We start from the raw sequence: 19,372 nt of genomic DNA on the forward strand, positions 1-19,372 counted from the left end.
GATTCAAACCCAGTCGACTGGCTCTGGAGTGCCTTAAATCACTGTACTGCATATTACTTCTCACGGTGCATGTAAAAAAAGCTTAAATTAAAGACATGAACAACAGTATACTAAACTAAAAATAATGCTAAAAAAATGGAGAGTGGGAGGAAGAGTTAGGGGAAGATTGGAAGAAAAAATAGATGTGTACCCACTCACCCAGGAGAGGCGAGGAGAAAGAGATTTTATCTGGGCTACTGGGTAGGAGAGGCACTTTTTACATTGCACAAAGGCAAACCATTGGGCCATGGAGGTGTCTCTGGGAGTTGACAATATGGCACATTTGCATGATGCTATATCCATCCAGAGGGGTTGTCTTTTACTATCTGCACAGAGATACCATAAGGTAGCAGCAAACTTGTTTACAAGCTGATATGTATGTGAGCAAATTTTTTGATTAGAGAAATGGATTTACCTAATAAACATTATATTAAAAGATTCAAAGATATGTTTTCTGGCATCGAGATGGTTGGTTTCACATCAGAATACCTAGGGAAGTATTTAAATGGTAAGAAATCTGAGCTTGTTAAAAGATCTGGTGCCCATAGCATTTTCACCAATGGACTCCTGGACGTCTATGAACCATTTCTTTTTTTGTAGTTAAGGGCTTAACGATCAAGGTTTCAAATGGTCTACTTAGGTTTAAAATTTTGTGATTTTGTTTCATTTTGTTGAAACATAACTAGATCTCCAATGGAAAAGGGCTGACTTCTTTCAAAGCCACTTTGAAACACTGTAGTATCTCTATGTGGCATTTGTGCCCCTGCTTAAGCTGTTAGATTTATCAACTTCTTAACTAAATGATATTCCATGGAAGTCACATGAATCGTTGATTTATAATGGCTAGATTGCAGAAATCCAATAATCAATGAATTTTAATTCTAAAATATTAATTCTTAGTCACTCACTCAGTAGTTAAAATATTTAACAACCTCATGTTGGCTGTGCATTAAAACTTCTCTTTAACACAATGGCTGTTTCTGAAAATGCTTGGACGTGGGAAATAATTGCATTTCTATTGAAGCTATTTGAATGAATCACAACTGGATTTCACATTAAAGTTTTAATGCACAGATATTTCACATAATATGTTCCTAGGCAAGGGTTCTCCAAATGAAGCTGTTTTGTTTTCAAGAAATGTTATCTTTGAGTCAGCTTTGCCTATAGTTTAGATTAAATATCCTTTTTCTGTTTCCTTTTCCCATTTACTATTAAATTATTTCTAGAAATATTATAACACTGCTGTGGATTGAATGTTTGTATACCCCCCCAAATTCATATGTTGAAATCCTAATTCCCAATGTGATGGTATTTGGAGGATGGATCTTTGAGAAGTGATTAGGTCATGAGGGTGGAGCTGTCATGAATGGAATTAGTGCACTTATAAGACGAGACACAAGAGAGTTAATATGTCTGTCTGTCATGTGAAGACACAACAAGTAGGTGAGTTCATCTGCAAACCGGAAGAAGGCCTTCACCAGACATAAGCTCTGCCAACCCCTTGATCTTGGACTTTTCAGCCTCCAGAACTATGAGAAATATATTTCTATGGTTTAAGCTACCCAGTCTATGGTATTTTATTATAGTAGTCTGAACTAAGACAAACAACTGTAGCCATTATTGTGGCCACTCTGTAAAAGCAGGAAGGACTGCCATTCAGTATTAGGTTTGGATGTCAATAAGATAATGCCACATGCACACCAGGAGGGTATGAAAAGGTTTATTGCTGACATAATGGGACTTTTGGGAAGTTCAGGGCAAGACGTGAAGCTGGTCCAAAAATGTCTTGGGAGACGAGAAAAGGAGACTAGCTTGGGGTTTTACGCTTATTAGAGGTATATAGGGCCAGAGCGAGGGCTCCTGCCTGTGGTTCGAACTTCCCATCAGAACCAAAGAAGGGGGCTCCCAAGGTTTTAGTGTAAGCTTCACCACACGAGGGCACAAGGATAAGGGAGAAGGGAGAGGCTTAAAATCTGTCAGCCATCGAACATCAAAAATGGAGTCGGACTCTTTATTATACTCCTTATTAGAACCTATTTATACAATAGACTTTTCTATGAACTCTATAGAAATAAAGAGCAATTTTAAACTTCTTTTCTTTTAAATATAAAAATTATATAAGCCTGGTGGTAAAAGCAAGACTTAAAGCCAAAGAGTCCTGGAGGGTCACCTGGTGGTCACATCTTTTGGTGAACTTCTTCAACAAAGACGTATTTAAGAGATGACTGGTCGAAAGTATATTGCTAGTATTTATATTGCTGCTGAGTCACCAATAGTGACTTTGGTTTGTGTTTCACTTTTATCATTTTTCAGTCTTTGTCAATTTCAGTCTTCTGTTACTTTCTTGTGACTCACTTCCAAGGAAATTAACATTTACGTTTTATTTTATTTTTTAAATGGCGGTATTTATTTATTTAGAAAACTTTAAAAATAATTTATATAAATAACCTCATTTGATATAAATAAAGAATGAAAAACTTAGACTCTAAATAACACATTTGACGTGAAACAGCTTTAAGAGAGACATCTAACAATAGAATTGTTTGCCTCTGACTCAGGACTCACACTTGTTCAAGAGTTTTTGATTGTTTTGATTTTGTTTGTTTTGATTTTGTTGTTGTTAGTGTCTTTGTTTTGATTTTGTTGTTGTTAGTGTCTTTAATATATTGCAGTATAGCTATGTATTAAGTATAGGAAACATTCTATTAAAAAGCAATGCTATTTTAGAAAATATTGAATGTAAATATGAACTATAAAACAAGTACTTCCTATTTTAGGTATATTCTAAGTAAAGAAGTCATGCCATGCAGAGGATTAATTAATTTTATATCCACGTAAGCTTTCAGCAGTCTGCAGTTTTCTGAAGAAGACAAGAGAGAAAAATAATAATATCTAATTTTAAAAGAAGTTGTCAGTTCCCTCTGTGGAGTTTTAAATTTCCTATAATCTTCTGAGGTGTCAGTCATCTACCTTCGCATAGAAGAGTTTTGCCTTTCACAAGATCTATTGAGTTTTTTGTAGTGATTAGATAAACAATATCATTAATTTATGACAAAGCACATCAAAACACATCTTCACTTTCTGATAGACTTAAACGTTTCAGTGTTGAGCAGAGACTTTTAAATGCTAGGTATGATTTTAAAACAATGAATGGTGATGATGATGATGATGATGATGATGATGATGATGATGATTTTGTTCAGGAAAAAGGAGAAAAGAAACAAGAAAGTAGCCAGAAAGTAGAAGAGAAGAAACACGTATAGCAAAGGGAAAATAGAACAGATTATTTTCCCCTCTAATTTCTAGCTGTTGCTATTCTTAAAAGTTTATCAAGAAAAGTAGCTTGCTGGATAAAGTAGCATATAGAGTTATATTTCTAGTAAAGATGTGCTTAAAAATATGGATTCCCTGTGAAATTACCATGACATGTAAATATATTTCCCATATCATTTCCCTGAGTAAATTTATGACCGGTGAGTTTATCCAGGGGAGAAAAAGAGATTTCCTCTTAAGGACCAGTTCTGAGGAGTGTCCCATTGAAAAGGACTCTGAAACCAAATCTCAGCTAAAAGATTGCATCACTGATTGAGTAATAATATCATCATAGCTAAATGTTTCTTGTCAAATTAAATGTCAACTATAAACTGGGTATTATAGAGACTAGATAGATCTATGTCAACTTTAAGGCATATACATGTGATGATTAATGTTATTTCAAACGTTTTTTTTACTAGGTAAAAATATAAGATAAGTTTGGGGAGAATTTATCTTTCTCATTAATGTTGAAGGTAGAAAAATAAATTCTGGTTAATTTAGGGCTCTAAATAATTGATTTAGTTCATGATAATTTTATAATATTTGATAAATATGTAAACAAACAAATTATAATTTGATTAATTAGCATCATCCCTCAACAGAGTTAAAGTCCAAAGCAAACTATAAACCTGGTTATGCAATTCTTAATACAAAGATGAGAATGTAATGGATCAGCTGGAGAAAATAAAGGACTGAAAAAGTAGGAACTAAAAAGGGGAACAGTGAAAAATTGTTTTTAAAGCATGAGGAGAAAATTAGTATATGCTAATACTTGGAGCTCAAGCTATCGTAAGAAAAATTGACTTAACTAGGAGCACCCAATCATTTAGTGCTCGATATACCAGAGATGTGAGTGCGTACAAGTTTTATATCTTATATTTAAAGTCTCAAATATAGCAACACAATCCCTGGGAGGTAGCTAGTGTTTCAAAATCGTAAAACCAGGGCTTAGTGTTATAGAGTGAATGCCTCAGATCTTCACCCCACCTAAGCAATCTGAATCAAGATTTCATGCTCTTTCTTAGTCATTATCTATATTAGTTTTCAAAAATCATGGGTAAGGTATATGCCAAAGTCCTTTCATCTAAAATAGGAATCTCTGAATATAAATTCAATGCAAAAATAAAATACACAAATGAATGGGTTAGAATGAAAAATGTCCCTCTCTTCCCCACTCAAAGGTATCCATGTCTTAATTCCTGGAATATGTGAGTGTTACTTTATATAGCAAATAATAGCTTTGCAGATATGGTTAAGAATTGTGAGATGAGGACGCTATCCTGCATTACTCCAGGTGATCCCTAAGTGCAATCATATGTATTCTTCTGAGAGAGGAAGAGACAGATTTAACACAAGTGGAGAAGGCAATGTGAGCAGAGAGGCGGAGTTTGGAGTGATGGCAGCCACTAGCCAAGGAATACCAGCAGCCAGCAGAGCTGGAAGAGACAAGGATTGCGTTTTCCCCAGAGTGTTTGTAGGGAGCACAGCCCTGCCGACACCTTCATTTCAGTCCAGGGAAACTCATTTCAGTTTTCTGGACTCCAGAACTCTGAGGGAACAAATGCCTGTTGTCCCAAAGCACCAAGTCCGTGGTAATTTATTCGAGTTGCATCAGGAAACTAACACGCAGGGTGAAAAGGGGAGCGAAGTGGTTTAAGGCACTACATTTCTGGTAATGTATTATAGCAGCTATAGGAAACTATTATAATGAGTTTCAAAAAAAGTTGAATATTTCTTCCCTCAGGAAAGTGTCCGCAGACTAGGTAAGCTTTCTCTAACATGTACTTCCCAGCACCTCATATTTTTTTTTTGGTAACATTCATTCATAGTTGCTTTCAGTTATCGTGTTTATCTCTGTAGCCCAAGGTACACAGCAAAGTACTGGCACATAGTAGGGGCTCAATAAATATGAGTGAAATGATTGAATACAATTCAAGGCATTGGGGTCAATAGGGAGGTGAAAAGTGAATTGTGACTCATACAGTTCCTGGTAGGGTAAAGTCCTCTGAGCCAGGGTGAGGGGTTGGGAATAGGGCACAGCAGTAAGCACTGTGTTACCCTGCCTGTACCTGTGAGGATAGGTAGAGACAAACTAAATTACTTAGTGATTTTGGAAAACAAGCTGCTATTAAAATTACAAGGCTATGTAACTTTTGACTACAAGGTGGGGGACCACTAACCTAAACAAAAACATTGTAAATACCCGTCATTAAACAAATGATTGAAGCAATTATGATATAACCATACCATGAAATATTATGCAGCCATTAAAAATTAAAGAGAGTCTACGGCCATGCCACCCTGAACATGCCCAATCTCGTCTGATCTCGGAAGCTAAGCCGAGTCAGGCCTGGTTAATACTCGGATGGGAGACAACCTAGGAATACCAGGTGCTGTAGGCATTTAAAAAACAAGAAAATTAAATCGAGCTATAATAATTGACTTGTGGGGCTGTCCATGAGATATTGTTAACTAAGATAACATTTGGAAAAGTATTTGTTATATGATTCTATTCCATAGACATATACACACACACACACACATATGACTGAACAGGAATAATAATACAATTTCATTTAGATACATTTATAATACTAGCTGAATTGTTAAAAAGGCAATGTCATAGGGTCAGTGATGTGGTTGTGAGGGAGAGATGGAAGTGGAAAAAGCAAAAAAACCCAAGGGACTACAAAAGAAAGGGCAAATATACTATAATCTATTAATGCTTTTATATAAATTTGTATCTATGTAAAGATATATTTATAGACATTTTAAAAATATAAATACAATTTTTCTGTTAGTGAGGTATAATTGACATAATAATATATTGGTTTCAGGTTTATAACATAATGATTTGATGTTTATATATATTATAGAACGATCACCACAATAAATCTAGGTAGCATCTGTTACCATATACAGTTACAATTTTTTAAATGTTTTTGTTTAGGTTAGTGGTCCCCCACCTTGTAGGGACCAGTCTCCTATGAGAATATAAAGCCAATGATCTGAGGTGGAGCTCAGGTGGTGATGCTAGCACTGGGGAGCGGCTGCAGATACAGATGAAGCTTTATTTACTGGCCCACTGCTCACCTCCAGCTGTGCAGCCCAGTTCCTAACCACAGACTGGGGACCCCTGGTTTAGTGAATGGTTTCCAAGCAGAAAAGGGGACTCAAAACGGTATGATAGGGGGCCGTTGTTGAAAAAAATTAATGACTGTTACGTTTCCAGGATGTGGAGGTTTTACAATAAATCAATTCTGAAAGAGGCAAAAAAGGCCAACAGTGGTATATCCAGACCTCAGCCAAGTCAGCAGGAGTGCTGGATTGCTTCAGTGAGGAGGTGGGCAGTGAGTACGGCTCCTGGAGATGCATGCACAGCATCCAGCCACATGGCCCAGGCAGTAGCCACTAGCTCTAATCCATGTCAATACCTCATGGACATCCCCACAGGACAAGTGGGAGGACACTGAGCCTTGGTCTGTCCCAAACCAAGGAACCAAATTTCCTCAATGTTAGACTTGGGCACAGCCTAAAAATGAGTTAGATTGATTTCCCCTACTGTGTTTACCCTACTCTTCATTTTCATAATATTTATCACATTTCACTCTTATTTATGGGTTAGTCACTGATGTCTGTTCTCCCTCATCCACACCCACATCTCTAAGAGAAGGCACTTAGACTCATCTTTAAATTCTCGGAACTGAGTATGGTTGCCTGGTACTAAGTAAAACTTCAAGAATATATGTTGATGGTCCATAAACATACCTTTTCTATACTAGAAAATACATAAGTGATTAATACTTTTTTTGTTGTTGTGATGAGCCCATTTGAGACTTTAATGAAAGCCATAAAAACTCTTCCTCAAAAAACTGAGAATTTTGTCACATTTTCTAGAATTTCACTGACCCTCTAAAACCTATTCATGGGGGATTCACCATTTCCAAATATGTGAATTCCCCATTTTAAACAGCAGATGTTAACTCTTAACTTTTATGGAGTTGCTTTCTATTCATCAGGCTTAGAGCTTTTTTACATGTACTATTTCAATTAATCTTCACAGCTTTAGGAGGTAAGTCTTGCTTTTATTTTTTTAAACAGAAGAAGAATCAATTTAAGAAAGACCAAGTTACTTACCCAAGCTCACAGAGCTAATTAGCAGCAGCGGCGGGACTCAAACCGAGATCTTTTTTATTCTAGCCTGAGTTTACACTCTTAACCACTAAAAACCATCTGCCTGCTTTACGTTCCCACCCACGGTGAGTAATGGAGTTATCCAGTGAAGACATTTAATCTCCCCGCGTAAGAGTCTGAAATGATGACATTAGCTGGCTTGAGCTCCTGACTTGATGTGAGCAAAGTTTCCTTGATCAAACAGGACAGGCTGTTCCCCCAGCAGCACTCTTGATGCTTCGTGAGCCTACATTCCTGCTGTACTTGTTTAGCAATTGGCAGAGCTGTGACTCCAAATTATCTCGTGCATGTTTCAAACCATTTAAATTGTCATCATAGGATTTTGCCTATTAGCAAAATACCATCCCCTGAATACTGATTATGTAAAATAGCACGATTGTCTGGTAATAGGAAAGCTATGACTTCTTGAATGTAGTCCAGCAGTATGACTGCTCTTTTTTTTAGTGAAATGAGAGGAAGTTGCTTGTGCAATATTCTATATGTAATAAGATTCAGGGTGTATTCATATTTTACCACATGTTGATAGGAAATAAATAGGCACCATAGTTTAAAATATTTTCATCGCACATTTAAATGTCCTTTGTCACAAATGAGGCTAAAAAAGAGTAAAGCAGGCCTTCTTTGGCGTTTTTCTCCCTTCTTCTTTGGTGGTGACAACATTTTCATTAGAGATTGAGTGAACCCGTGAACACTAAATGCACTCTTGGCGTGGGACATAGCTCTCAGGTGGCTGGTCCCAAGGGAAAGTGTTCCTAGTTAGATTGGGGGCCGTTAGCTTTCTGGTGACTGATCAGCTGTGTTATTCACTTTTAAGCTACATCATTTTTACATTTAAAGTAATTTTGGTCAGTAAGAGCAAATTACACTCATTACATCCAAATGCGAATACATGTTTAGAAAGCATATGGTTTGGAAAATAAATGGGATAGAGCCCAAACACAAATGCTGCAGGAGGGGCATTTGCACATCTCTATGTCTACCTCCTACCTCTTTATAATCATCGTAATGTCAAGGCTCCCTGCATGAAATCAGGAGATGTATTTATTTGTGTCACCCTTACCACAGTCCGATGATAGAGCTTATCTCCTGAAGTGGAGCTCCCCCACCCCCATTACTTTTATTTCTTGCTTTCTTCATTAGTGACTATACTAATCAGATATACATGGGCCAGGAATTTTACAGAAATATTGGGTAATGCTCCTAGAGAGGACTGTCTAATCCCCGGGAGATTACATAATTAGGAAACAACTTTCCTTAGAATTCCTTAAGAATGACCACCAGCACTGATCTTCGATTAGAGATCTGTAAATGCTTGACTGAAGTGAGCTTGTTTGCAGTAGATTAAATATGGTTGCAAATTATTTATTACCTTGTCAATTGAGAGATGGAGGCTAATTCATCTCCACTGAATCTAGGCTCACCTAGTGACTTGACAAATTCAGAGGAACTGTCATTTTGAGACTTCAAGGCAAGGTCATAAGAAGCTTTGCAGCTTTTGCCCAGATCTCTTGGAACACTCTTTTTGGAAGCATTGAGCTGCCACATAAGAAGTCTTTAATGAGATCATGCGTAGGTGTTCCACGTGACAGTTCCAGCAGAGCCTGGCCTTATAACTATTTCGGCCAAGGCACTACTTTTTAAAAAAATTTCATTGTAGATTTAATTAGTTTTCAGATATAGTAAGGCCAACAGATCAGGAGACAACTGCCGTTGAAAATATTGTTACTCATAGTTCTGGGAGGAGTGGGTATGCCATGCCACCAGGCAGTGCCACGTGGCAAAGCACTGGGGTTGGTGAAGAGGCAGAAAGAGAGAGAGTAAAGCATGGACAAGGGCCTTTATTTTGGTCACTGCAGGAATTGGCTCATTTTAATAATTTTAGTGGACTTGCAGGTGTAGGGGCTCACTCTAGCTGTCTGGTACCTAGCCCTGGGGTGATTAAGACAGTAGAATATTGGCCCTGAGTGTTAAGGCTCTATGAGAGCCCAATAAAGGGGGTATGTGGGGGATATCGACCTCAGATTGGTTGGTTGGTTTGCATATGGAAGGCACTCTTGCAGGGGAATAATTTGCTATCTCTAAGAACTGGCTAGGGGAGCCTCTCCCAGGTCAGCAAAGCCAGGGCATCAAGAATATGGAAAATAAGAAAATATAGTTAATACAAACAGAAATGAGTGAAGCGATTTTAGACGCCCCAGACCAGGCCATCTGCAAGCTGGATACTATCGAGGTCACTCTGTCAGTGCCACATAGAACTGAAGAATCACCCAGCTGGTGATTTCTGCCCAAATTCCTGACCCATGGATTTCTGCAATTTAAGACACAAGTTGTTGTTTTCATTCATTGAATTTGGGTAGTTTGTTACGCAGCAATAAGTTAACTGAAACATGGACGTAACTTTTGAGCCTTTTCGCTTTCTGTCCTACATACCAGACACTCGCTTAAATGAGTATTCATTCCTGACCAATGTCAAAACTCAACATTTTAACTAAAGATGATTTCTTGGTTTCATTTGGCATAATTATACTTGGATAATATAATTAAACAGATTTTTTTTTTTTTTTATCAATTGTGATACACAGGATAACCACATGCAGAAGATAAAATAACACAAATGAATAACAGAAATAACTCCTGGGTTTCTATATTATAAAATCATGACCCTTTAAACTTGAAGAAGTAGTAAAACTCACACGTCCTTTTAGAACTGATTCTGCCACAGGTTAGTGGGTGGGGCTTCCAGCTGATACTAACAAAACTGGGCTGTGAGGATAATGGTAACTCTGAAGACCAGGAGGCTACACAGATGGAAGATGAAGAAAATTAATGCCATCTTTGTTTTTATAGAAACTAATTTCGGAGAGTCTTAGGGTTTTCCCAAACAGTCATTGCAGTGCTGGCTTGAGCGATGTCAGAATTTCCCTGTTGTATGGCTGCCTCCATCTGGAGTTTAATATGTACTCATCTCTTTTCCATTCCAGGAGAGATATGTAATGAAAACCTCCATCTTAGTCATCAGCTGTCAACATTGACAAATTTCAATTACCATCCTTCGGTAGCAGTTCACACTAGAGAAGCAAATCAGGATGGCACACTGGGATAGCATACTTGTGACAGATCTATTTTAATTGCCTTTTTAAGATCCACATTTAACTTCTATCATTTTGACAGGAGAAAGAAACTCACAGAGGAGGTAACTTTTCCTGCCAGCGATAAAGGGAGATGGGATGGGGAAACAGGTTGCTGGAAAGAGACCAGGCCACACCCATCAATATATGGATTAGCATTGATTGCTAGCAATGCTCTCCTTTCCCAGTGAGACCTGCAGTGGTAACTTTTCACTTATCAAAATAGTTTGCATTTAATCAGCTGCCTGGATGGATGTTCCTGCTGATCATCCATAAATTATTCATCAATTAAAATGAACTGGCTTGGTCCTTTTTTTTTTTTTTTCTGTCCTTCGTTTTCTTTTCTGAGAGATGAATTTTCAAGAGCCCATGGCAGGAATATCCCTTAGTGAGTTCTCATTTCCTCTTATCCCTTCCAACAATATTGCTCGTTTAGCCTTTTGATTGCGGCTTGATGGCTGCATCAGAGGATACCTCTGCAGTGATGGATCATGTTAGAGTTGCGCTATTTTGCTCTTGCTTCTTTCTTTTTCTTTAATCCTGAGGGATCTCAGTGCTGTTCTTGAAATAAAGAGGAAATGGTTTTCTTTAATGAGACATGTTGGAAAAGCATTTATGACCTTTGGTTTTTCACAAACTCATTTCTCAGGGGATTTTCACTGTGGGTTTTATTCCTTGGATGATCTGGTTTCTGTTATAGTCCAGTCGAAATTAAATCTAGGTGTCTTTCTGTAACAATAATTTGCTAATATTTATTGGTCCTGACAATGCTTCAAATTGCAATGCAACATGGTTATTAATTTTAATAATCAGACAACCCCTATGATACAGACACTCTTATTATTATCTGTTTATTACAGATGAGAAAGTAGCTCAGCAATTTTTAAATACCTCTCATGGTTATACAGCTAGAAAATAGTGAAACCGGGATTTATTCTCGGGGAGTCTGACTCCAGAAGCTGATTCCCAATTTCTCTGCTGCACTACTCATCGACAATCCATGTCTGCAAGGTTCCATAGACCATTTTAGTCATTATTACTGCATGACATCCTTCTGGGGACTTCCAAATTCATCACTGGTTTGAAAACTAGAAAGAAAGGATAATGTGGTTTTACCCATTTCAGGAAAAGAACAAAAGGGCTAAGCTAATTTTCCAAGAAGATTAAGAGATAGAGACAAAGACAATAGTTAGATTTGAGAAAATCAGCAAAGGAGTTGACTAAGGCACTTTCAAATTTAGGAAAGAGTAAAACCAGTAGTGAAAATGGAGCCAGATGAACCCAAATAAGACAGAGAGGTTGGATAGGCATGACTTCTCTGCAGTCTTTTCTAGGTATGTATACTTTCTTATGTCCCGTCTTCTCCCCCATTTCGTTCATGTTCAGGCTGGATGCAGAAGCTTCTAAGAGCTATATTCACTCAGATGTATGATGAGGGATCATATGTCACCTCTTAATTCTAATCTTCAGACTCATGTAGCAAAAATTTGTCAGTTGACAATATTTACTGACTACCTAATATGTATGTAATTAAAGAAATGTGCAAAATAGCACAGTTCTCCTGAAACTTCAGGATGTCAAATGGATGTTTCTTTCACCAGAAGGACTCTTAGAAGCAAGAGTAAGGTGTTAACAAATTTCCAATTTTAAGAAGGCAGTTAAGACAGGAGAGAGAACATGCAGAGCTGTGGATGGCAAGCCAAGAATGGCCCAGAAGGAGGCAAATTACAATCAGTTATAAATCATAGTGGAATTGAGTGAGGTTATGTAGGTAATTAAAATCTTCTAAATAGAGATTGCAACCTTTAAGTGGAAAGAATGGCCTTGGTGGAATTTAATAGAACTCTTCCTAATTATTAAAAGAATAAACTTCATCATTTGATAGAGTGTTCCTTTTTAAATGCAAGCAAGTCAAAACTGCCCTGGGGTATGTGAATTAACTGTGCTCATTTATAAACTATAAAGCGTTTTATATTTAAGAGAATGCGTAAGGCAAACTGAAGACAAATCTATGAATGTATTTAGATTTCTTAGTGCCAAGATTTCATACATTTCTTTAGGAAATATCCTGAATGAGATATAATACAGCTGTGGCAATATCAGGTCTCATTTAGTTGTGCTTGAGATAACTGAGGAGCCTGTGCAGTGCAGGGTTGCCTTTACAATGATTAATATGTTAGTACAGATTTGAGTTATAAATATAATAGTTATCCCTGCCCCTGGGAGTATGACACATTTATCATGTAGTTCTCCAGCACCTGACACATAGGGCTTGCGGAGGGGCACATATTTATTGAGTTCATGTTATATATTAAGAAATGTCTTGGCTCTGAATATTATTTTATTGAACTCTCTAAGCAACTCCGTCCGTAAGGCACCATTAATGCTGTTTTGCATATAAGGAAAATGAGGCTCAGGGAGCTGAAATACAATGGCCACAGACCATCATAAGTTTATAACTGTACAAGCTGAGTTGAAATTCAAGATCACTGGCCTTTACAGTATACACTTTCTATTACTACATCATTCTATCTTCTAGAATATTACAGTGCTTCTTACATATAGTACATGCTTAATAAGTGTTTGTTGTATGAACTCTGAAGAATTAATCTGTCTATACTCAAAGAATTTGAAATTTTATGATGGAGAAGTAAAAGCGAAATAAAGTACAATTAAAAGTAATATGTGAATATTATTAATGATAGAAATAAACATATAAGTAATAATGTTCACAGAAACTCAGTGGAAAGTGCTACTATTGAAGTGTAATATTTGTCAAGGAATTTTTCGCAGAGAAGAGAAAGCTTTGCTTTTTAAAATGTACAATTCTTAATTAAAATATTCACTCCATACCTTCTTATCGATCTCTTCAGAAAAATATATTACAGTTTTTCAGAATTATATAATGAAAGGTGTCCCAAAGCATACTTATCCTGCAGTAATTTTACTACAACATTGGAGCATATGTTCCTTTCAGTAATAAGGTAAATTAAACACATTTTCAGGTGATGCTTCCTGACAGACTGCACAGACAACCATAAAGTTCCCCCAGTGAAAATGTTCTCAAGGAATATGCTCTACCTAAGGCCTCAAGAAAATTTCAGGACTGGCAGCCTGTTCTGAGGAATAAATGTTTCATTCAAGCAAGGCATACTTGACCTTGAAGAGCAGCTGGGGATTCTCAACAAAGAACCATGTGACTTCCCAAAGGCCACAATCAATCTAATACCGACTGTGGTGTTGACTCTTATCTCTGTGAGTTCTGAAAAAAAAAAAAAAGGCAGAAGTAGCTTTTGACTTAGTTGATTCAGTTAGAAAGGCCCCTGTAGACTAGTTGGATGACAGGGAAGTCAACGTACAGCCTCTCTGTTTGGGATGATTTAATTAAGGCACTTCAGTTGGTATCTACATAATGTAAAGTGAATTTCATCAAATTGCAGGGAAGCAAGTTACATTCAAATCTTGCCCCTTACTCTTCATTACCATATGAAAAATTTCAATTAATCTCATTTTAGATTATCTCCAGATCATTTTCTGGGCGCTCTCACTTTCTTTCCTGTTCCTTTGAAGTTTTGTATATTTTTTATTTTGTATTTGGAGGCTTTGGGCCAACTAAAATAAATTTTAAAATTATAGCATGCAAAAATATCCAGTATTTAGTTAATTACTATCTATAAAACACTACAAAGGCTTTTTATGTATTATTTCACTTAAGTCTTACAACAATCCTATGAGTTAGTTGCTCTACCATCCATATTTTACATATGAGAAAACTGAGTCTCAGAAGCTTGAAAGAAATTTTCCAAGGTTACACATGTAATGAAAGATTCAAATTTCAAACCCAGACCTGTACTGTTTCAAAATCCATGCTCATTCTATGACTCCTTAGATGGGAAAGCTATAACCTCACAGGAATTGTCCCTTTCATCGTATTTCATGAACTTGTGTTCACTCACTCAACAACCATCTAAGGAGAGGACTAATATTTGCGGGTTATTGAAGACTAATAACAGACACAGTGATCTCTCTCCTCAATTTTTTTTTTTTTTTTTTTAAAGCTGAATGGTGTTAAATATCAATTCTGATCATTTTAACATCGTTTATTCAGCTATGGTACTTATCGATCTAAGCCAAACCACTGTCCCTCTCATCTGGTAATACGTAAGCACTTAGTCAAAATTTGGAGAGATCCCTGCTGTTGTCCACTTAGGCCAGAGTTTTACACCGGGCTGCTCGATTTCTCTGAATTGGCTTTTGTCCCTGTCTTGTTCTCTTCTGACTTCCTTCATTTTAGTTTTTCAGATGCTCGAAAATACTTCTACTGTCAAATAAAGCAACACTATGATCAGAGTTGGTTTTCCTGTTTTGTCATTCACACACAGATGTGCAACAAGAATAGAAAAGCAATTAATGTTTCATCCATGGTCTTTAAGTTCAAGTGAATTTTTTTTTTTTTTTTGTATTTCAGAGGGCTTTCTGAGTTCAATATCTCCTTGCTTCAATAGAAAAAGCTCAGGTTTTTTTGAGATACTATGTTTCTCCTCTATTATGATAGTTATATTGCTCTGAATAACAGCTATGCTGGTACATCTCTATTTCTGCTGTTAAACTCTTTATGAGAAAGAACATTGTCTAATTTGTCATGGCCTTTACCTTATCCAGGATTATCACAAGGCCAAAAAAAAAAAAAAAAAAAACCAAAAAAACAAAAAAAAACCAGATGCTTGATCCAAATCCTTTCCTTAACTAATACATCTATAAACCTATGTATTGGAGACATTGGCGAACTAAATCAGCCAAGGACCCTGCCCCTCATGGGTTTATAACCTTCCAGTTATTTTGGAAAAGGTAGACAGAAAGAAGGCAAAAATAAAGAGAGAGAATCTAATATTATGTAGATAACAATAGTGTGTGAAATGATATTAAGTATCATATGTTTGCTATTCCAATGAATCTCTTAGGTGTACTTCATCACAAAGGACGTAAATTAAACTTTCCCAAACATTTGTGTTACTTCCTAATTAGAAAATAAACCGAAGTCACCGGCCTTTCTGGGGCGTGGTTATTTCATGGCTGTTAATTCTGGGAGTCCTTTTCTTTTAGCAAGTGGTAGGAGCTGGTTTGGGCATCACATCTGAGTTCACTGTTGCCTGTGATAAACATACCACTTCTTTCTCTACAAGTCCTCTCATTCTTAGGGTGTTTGCTGGTAATAACTCACTACTCTGTTGTATTTAATTTTAAAATATACACTAATAACCAAGAATCTGTAAAACTGTTTTCTCTTCCCCTCTATATCATAATGTGGGGCCAGATGGGAGCAATGAGTAGGCTTAACATAGCTATCAAGATGTTCATTCTCATTGCTTAGGCCACTTTCTTGAACTGAAAGATTATTTTTATTATTTCTATTCTCTACAGATTATATATTTTAGAACTAAGGTTTGGTGGAGACTGATTTTTGGAGGAAAAACATCTCTAGAAAGCTATATGTAAATATTCGTTTGACCTGAGGGGTTAAAATAGCTTTTTACCACTTGCCTAGAGTCAAGGCCTTCATCTCCAGGTTAGAAGCATAGCTGGAAACTACCACTGAAAGGTGCTTTTCCTTGCAAATGAGACAGAACTTATTTTAAAGAAGGGAGCAACGGTTTCAGGTTAATCTGATTGGAAGCAGTATGATTAAATCTTGGAAATAGGATCCCAAACCAGACCTGAAGAAAAGTATAGTCAAGTCCTCTCAGCAATTAGAGAGGCAAAATTAAAAGTGTCCGTTTATGGATGAAAGAGATAAACATGGAATCTCAGAAGTTTGATCATAGACTCTTAAGGAGGCAGATATTGGTTGCATGTACAAGTAATCATAAGAGTGTAAACTGTGCTTAAGTAGAATGAATGGGAAGAGATAAACAAGTTATATGTTTGATTCAAAAGGGAAGATCAAAAACTGTATGCTTACATAGATATATTAAAATACAAATGATCAATATCAGTCAAAGGATATAAAGTTTCAATTTTAAGAATAACAAGTTCTGGGGCTCTAAAGTACAGCATGGTGATTATATTTAGTAATTCTGTATTGTAGGGACTACATCTAACTACAAAGCTTTTGCATAACAAAGGAAATTTTCAACAAAATAAAAAGGCAACCTACCAAATGGAAGAAAATATTTGCATTTTATACATCTGATAAGGGGCTAAAACTCAAACCCCAAATTTATAAAGAACTCATACAATTCAATAGCAAAAAAACAAAAAGGACACAAATAAACAAACAAATAAAAAACTCAAACAATCTGATTAAAAAATGAACAGAAACATCTAAATACACATTTTTGCAGAGAAGACATGCAGGTGGCCAATGGGTGCGTGAAAAGATGCTCACCATCACTAATCATCAAGGAAATGCAAATTAAAACCACCATGAGATATCGTCTCACACCTGTTAGAATGGCTATTATCAAAAAGACAAGAAATAACAAGTGTTGGTGAGGATGTGGAGAAAAGAGAACCTTTATGAACTATTGGTGAGAATGAATGCAAATTGGTACAGCCATTATGGAAAACAGTATGGAGGTTCCTCAAAATTGTTTTAAAAGTAGAACTACTGTATGATTCAGCAATTGCACTCCTGGATATTTATCTGGGAAAAAAAAGAAAACACTGAGAAAGATATATGCACCCCCATGATCATTGTAGCATTATTTACAATAGCCAAGATATGGAAATAACCCACTTGTCAATTGATGGATAAATGGATAGAGAATATGTGGCATATAGATAAATAGATCTCTGTCTGTCATCTATCTATCTATCTATCTATCTATCTATCTATCTATCTATCTATCATCTATCTGTCTGTCTGTCTGTCTGTCTGTCTATCTATCTATCTATCATCTATCATCTATCTATTTAGAAATGGCAGTTATGTGACAAGATGGAAGTGTTAGCTAATGCAGTCGTCCCCAACCTTTTTGGCACCAGGGACCAGAGCTCCTATGAGAATCTAATGCCTGATGATCTGAGCTGGAGCTGAGGTGGTGGTGCTAGTGCTGGAGTGTGGTTGCAAATAGAGATGAAGCTTTGCTCGCCCACAGCTCACTTCCTGCTGTGAGGCCCGGTTCCTAACAGGCCATGGACAGGTACCGGTCGCAGCCTGGGGGTTGGAGACCTCTGAGCTAATGCTAAACTGGTAATCTTTTTGCAGTCTATAAATGTATCAGATTAACAGGTTGTACACCTTAAACTTACACAATATTAAATGTCAATTACATCCCAATAGAGCTGGAAAAATAAATATTTATATATCATCAAGGTTCATTGCAAGAGTAAGAAATGAAGAAAGAATAATAGTTTTGACATCAGCCCTGTGTTTTCATTGGTGGTTGTTAGCAGCAGATATGAGATAGAATAGTTAGTATAATTGAATTTTAAGTCCCTGTTTTGTGAGTTCCAGACCTTTGGGATTCTGGTAGCATTAAAAATGCAAAATGTACACTTAAAGTTTTTACAACTTAAAGTTTTGGACACTTTTGTATACACTTTAACTTGTAAAAAATTAATTTTAATGATTGCCTTCAAATTTTAATGATTTTTCCAATGTAACCTAAAGAATTGCTTTCAAGACTCTCCAAAGAGCAAAAGTTTTCATAAATATGTTTTAGTTTTTCTTAATGAAAGCAAATGTTTTAAAAATGCCACCTCTGACAGATTCAGAATGTTAAGAGTGTAAATACTAAAAGTAGTGGGATGTTGCATGAAATGTAAAACAAGTTAGAGAAGAAAATTAAGTTCAGAGATACAAGATAAGAATCAAATATGGCTATAGATTAGCAGGATATAAAAATTAGGATAGTTTGGTCATAGGGGGGCCAAAACAGGATTAGATATCACATAATTTTTGTCGCCAATAAGAATAGGACCCTTAAATATCAAAATGATATCAAAAGAGTACTTAGGCATATGGTATACTCTATACCTGTCTTAAGCACCTATTTGGCTTTGGGCCAATGGAGGTGGTATTATCCATATTTTAAACAGAACTGGAAGTAGTTTTTGCTTTTTTGGGGGGGGGTCACAGACCCATTTAAAAAGATGATGAAACTGATAGATATTTTCCTTATGAAAAAGAGACATACGTACCCCCACACAAAATTTTGCACATAATTATGGAGTATTATATTAGAGATCAGGACCCATATGAAGCAGATGCTAAAATGTAAGAGATATGTTAGGAGTGAGGCCAGTGAACAACAATGGGAATGGATCTGGAGGAGATGGGGGAAGTGTAAGACCACAGCGCAGATCTGCCTCAGGTGAAGGAGACACAGAAGCGAGGAAGGTTGGGTGAGACCATCTTGGACTGTGGTACAGTTCTAAGAGGGTTCATCGAGGCAGAGTTACTCATCAGAGAAATCTGTCATCTCTCAGGAAAAGTCATGCTTTAGTATACCTGCCATGCTAGGTCCCCAGCTGGGAGCAGCCCATGGTGTGTGTGCATACCCCCTGAGAAAATCCTAGTGGATGTCACAGGGTAGTAGCTGGGGCTATAAGTCATTTACACAACCTGCAGTTGTATCAGAGGGATACGTTCTCATAGCCCCCACACTCATGGACCTTATGGTGAAAAGCTTGGCTTTCGGGAAAAGTGAGAGTTATGAAAGAGAGATGATTTTTACAAGATGATTATCAAATTT

The 19,372-nt window shown here is 36.7% G+C and overlaps 1 pseudogene; it reads left to right on the plus strand.

Moving 5' to 3' along the window:
* The first annotated feature begins 5,637 nt into the window (after positions 1-5,637).
* Positions 5,638-5,756, plus strand: LOC111737959 (annotated as a pseudogene).
* Positions 5,757-19,372: the final 13,616 nt, after the last annotated feature.

The sequence above is a fragment of the Pteropus vampyrus genome, unplaced genomic scaffold (assembly GCF_000151845.1).
Source record: "Pteropus vampyrus isolate Shadow unplaced genomic scaffold, Pvam_2.0 Scaffold32, whole genome shotgun sequence".
NCBI classification, from domain to species: domain Eukaryota; kingdom Metazoa; phylum Chordata; class Mammalia; order Chiroptera; family Pteropodidae; genus Pteropus; species Pteropus vampyrus.